The 4,518-nt window shown below is 46.4% G+C and overlaps 1 protein-coding gene across 1 annotated transcript in view; it reads left to right on the forward strand.

Moving 5' to 3' along the window:
* LOC135913045 (uncharacterized) overlaps nucleotides 1-4,518 on the forward strand; it is a 273,676-nt gene that overhangs the window by 111,850 nt on the left and 157,308 nt on the right. The gene's annotated exons all lie outside the window — the stretch shown is intronic.

Below are 4,518 nucleotides of genomic sequence, written 5' to 3' on the forward strand. Positions count from 1 at the left end.
TATACAGATGCACAGCAGTAGCGAACAAAAAAGATGATATTTTGCATTTTGATTTCTCCGATTTAAACTGCTCAAAAAATTTGGCGCTGCGATATACTAGACCACTAGCCTATGACCTTAATAGCCTATGGAGGACTCGCTGAACACTTTTTTTTTTCGATGTTACTCGCACTGCATAGCCCACCGATCCTGCACGCAACTTGCGTATTCTAAGAATATATTACAAGGAAACCGTATAAACGAACCGGTGCGTGCATATATGCGAGCGCTGGTGGGATAAATCTTAATGCTAACTAGCGAGGTTATCCAAGTGAAAGACTTCGCATGCTGTTGCAGGTTTGGTATGTCAGAAGAGATCAGGGGAGAAAAGCAAAAAAAAAAAGAATTGCACACGCATTTACTCGCACATGAACTTGGAAATGTAGGCAACAGTGAGCGCCATAAGATGAGCAAAGTGCGAAGTGAAGCTCTATGACATCTGTCAAACAAAATGATATTCATCCTTTTTTCCTTTTGGGGTAGCAGCATTCGCCATTTTTCCTCCTCATTATCGAAAACAAGAACAGCAACAACTAATAGCTTAAAAGCTTAGATAATACATTTTTCGCAAGAAAGTACATTATAATATCTTTCTGTTGACTTTTGTACGTACTCCTTGTTCTGTGCATTTTATAGAGTAGGCAGGCGTTCTGCCTTTTCCGGTGGAAGTTGCTAGCATGCTCCGTCCTTCATCTTCCTCTGTGTTCAGGAGAAGGCTGTGCAGAAGAAAGGGTCATATAAGTCGACAACGTTATTAAGGTCAGGTGCCGCTAAACAACTTCGAATGCTAGCACGGTATATCACCTTCTCCAGGTGGAACACTCCAAGTTTTCAAGGCAACCGGCTGCACCCTAGACTCTTCTCTCCGCCTTCACATTTTAGCTGCACCCTGCCGACACGAGGCTACACTGCTTTGTCGAATATGGCTTCCGAATCGGATGGGCCGACAACGTCTCGTGTGACAACTGTGGTAGCGAGGAGACTATTTCAACACCTTCTCTGTGACTGTCCTCGCTACAGTTTACAGAGACGATCGCTCGCAAAATCGCGATAGCGCGCTTTGATCAAACACTCTTTAATAGAGCAAATCATTTTAGAAGGCCGACAGCACGACCCATCGCAGCAGGGAGGGTGACGAGGGTGCTGTTGACGTTTGTAAGGACAGCCGACCTGCACAAGCGGCTGTAGCGTTAACTACACTGAGCTAGACCATAACTGATTAGCTCTCGTAGTCCTGCAAAAGTGCTACTGTTCGGCGATAGTATGCGGTGATAGTGATCGGCAGGGATTGTGTGTCTGTGCTCCCTTTATTTATCTCTCTCTACTTTCTTGTCTCTTTACCTCTTCGTACCGTCTCTCCGCAGCCTAGGCTAGCACATCGGATTTTGTTTTCTAGTTAACCTCTCTGCCTTTACCCTTTCTTCCGTCTCTCTCTCTCTCTCTTTGTTCCTTGCGGATATGTTTTGAAACCGAATAACAATAATTCTAACATCGTTTATTTTTTCGCCATGTTTCTATGGATACAACAAACCCCAAGTGATCCATGTGGATAGTCGCATCAGTATGAGCGAGCGTGAGCGAGCACAATCGTCGTGTGTGACTGTGCCGACGCAGGGCCCTTCTGATTGTACGACAAGCGCCGCAACGCTTCGCTGCCTCTCAAAGACGTCGCACATCGGATTCAATGCTCGACTTCCCGTCATATCTCTTTGCGGCGCGCGCCCTCTCACGCGACGTGCCGTAATCGATTGGCCGCGCGGCTACGAGAAGTTGCCGTGTATGTTGTTCCGCGCATTGCGTCGTCGAAGCACGTAAGAGCGCTTCGCTTTCGCGCGACGCACGCGGGTGTAGTGCGGCGCAGTTCTCTCCGGCGATTGCGGGGGCACTCGAGAGTCCTCGCATTGCTTGTGTTCGAAAGCGAAGCGCATCGGCATATACGCCGCGACCACAGCCGCTTACTTCTTCAAGGAGGTCACGCCAAGCCTACCCCACCCCGCACGCTGTGCTCGGCATTCATCTCCCCGTTCTGAACAACCTTTTTTTTTTTTCAAGTCGACAACACACGTTTTCTTTAATCGAATGTGGGGGCGGATGTAGGGAAACAGCGCAGTACATGTGGAGTACGCTGCTATCGCTGTGGAGAAGCGTGACTGCAATGAAGATGTAGTGCGCCCTGCGGCTCTCCGTGCAATATACGCACCTCCGACGTTCATACAGGGCCTCATTTATCCGCATCGCTTGCTGTTTTTGTCGTCTGGATGGACGGACGGCGAACGATGGCCAAAATATCCATCCCTGCGGAAACTGTGCCTTGCCGTTGTGAATGGGGAGTGTCGCTGGCAATCCATCTTCTGGAGAGCTTTTAGAACGATAGCTATTTTTGATCGGCCTCTCGTCCTTTGATCTCACGCTGTATATTATTAAGCTTGTAGTAGCACGCCAGACCTTTCGCTCGGCTACTATCAGCATTCCTCATTAAAATTACTCACAAGCGCGCACGTATTTTCACTACTGGTTGGTATCACGGTTTCCTTCTAATACATTATTCGAATACGCAAATTATCTTCACGGTTACCGGGCTATATGGGGTGGGAGTAAAATGCGATGCCAATGCCTATTCAAGAGCCTATTGTCCAAAGCTAGCCATCTGGCGTAATGCAGCACCCTCTTTTTGAGCCCAGTAGCGCACTAGATGCAGATGCAAAATAGACATTTTTGGGCAATATTGTATGTGCTGGCAGCTGCCTTGCTAAGAAGACGATATGGGCCACTCAGTATGTGCCCGAACAGACAACTTCGGCACAGCCTATGTGATGTCGGCATGTGCCCATTCACGGTGAATCCACAGTTATGTGCCATGTTGACACAAGAGGGGAGGTGGGGGAGGGACGGTGGACAAGTAGCCTCAACTATAATAAATCGATAGCGCCCCCATCCGCAAGAGACACCTCCGCGTCGAACGTGGCCACTTGATGGATAGCCATTGCAGTGAAGTTGCAGCCAAAATACTGGAGATATTGCTACGGAGTTTCAACTGGTGTTTCATTAGAATATACATTATGTAGTGGTGTCATTTGGCATTGTGGTTGCCAGTGAGATTACGACTTATTGTGTCTGCTGTCGCGCTCATAAGGTTTCGTGTTGCGCGGATGGCATGGAGATGCGCAGCAGGTCAACCAGGAAAGCTATCGCTGACTTCTTAGATGGTGTCTGCTGCAATGTTTTTTTCCTGAGAAACGCCTCTAATACTGCTCTTTCGCTAACGTTATGCTCGGTGACTCACGAAAGAAAAAAGTGTCAAAGGCATCCATTAACTGAGAAATATTTGTGCTTAATCTTGTAGTCATTTAGGGAGAAAGAAATGGCGCTGGGCAGGTCATATAATGCGTAGGGCAGATAGCCGATGGACCATTATTTACAGAATAGGTGCCAAAGGAATGGAAGCACAGTGGAGGATGGCGGAAAATCATGTAGGGTGAAAAAATGGGGAAATTTTACAAGCTCAAAACGGAATCATCTAGCACACGACTGGGGTAATTGGATATCGCTGGGAGAGGCCTTCATCCGGGCAGTGAATAAAATGATAGACTGATGATGACTTCTGCTCGGGCAAGTTCGTGTGACACGTTTAAACAAAGATAGAAGACAAAGACGCTGAAACACGTAGTGCATTCCGGACCAGCGCTGGTCCTGCGTGTACTTGTCTCTCTGTCTTTGTCACGTTATATACGTGGGTTGTCGTGGAGAGATTGCGGTGACAAGTACATCTGACACTTCATTTCCTTATGTTATACAGCAAGAAACGAAAGGATGAATAATTATGCTGTGATAAATAAAGGAAGAAAACGTGACAGTGAAACTAATAAAGATAACAATGTCGCAACGAAAATTTCACTTGACGTCTGTCCATGCCGCTAACCGAATATTACATACATTTTTTAATTGTCATTTACTGGTGCAAATTTCTTCCGCTTACTAAAATGGAAAGCATAAATCCGAACAAAAAAACTCCGTTCAAGTACTGTTCACAGTACAGCGCATAAGCGCGTCACATCATGTATAACTGAGCAGAACTGCTTATCACAAGCGCTTATCTTACTGTGTCCATGAAAAAAAGTATTTTAAGACTAATTTCTTTCCTTTTTTTGCTGCAGATGAGGTGCTACGGAAGTAAATTTTCTATCCCAACTATGCGCTTCGTCGAAACTTCCTAGTTTGTTGTGGACGTTCTTCTCTCGACGGCGTACTTCGAGCACTATGGCCGAACCTTGCAGATGTTCTCATAATCACGACCACAGCAGCGCTCAGGAGAAGACTAGTGGCGTATTCTGTATACAAAACTATTTGTACCTGCCGCTTCCAGGTAGCAACATGTTGCAACATTTTATTAGCCCAATGCACCTAATTAATATCTTTTTTTTGAGAGAGCATAAGGTTCTGTATACGAAAGGCGGCAAACTTGCACTTTGACTCTCGGGC

Source organism: Dermacentor albipictus, chromosome 1, assembly GCF_038994185.2.
Source record: "Dermacentor albipictus isolate Rhodes 1998 colony chromosome 1, USDA_Dalb.pri_finalv2, whole genome shotgun sequence".
In the NCBI taxonomy this organism is placed as follows: domain Eukaryota; kingdom Metazoa; phylum Arthropoda; class Arachnida; order Ixodida; family Ixodidae; genus Dermacentor; species Dermacentor albipictus.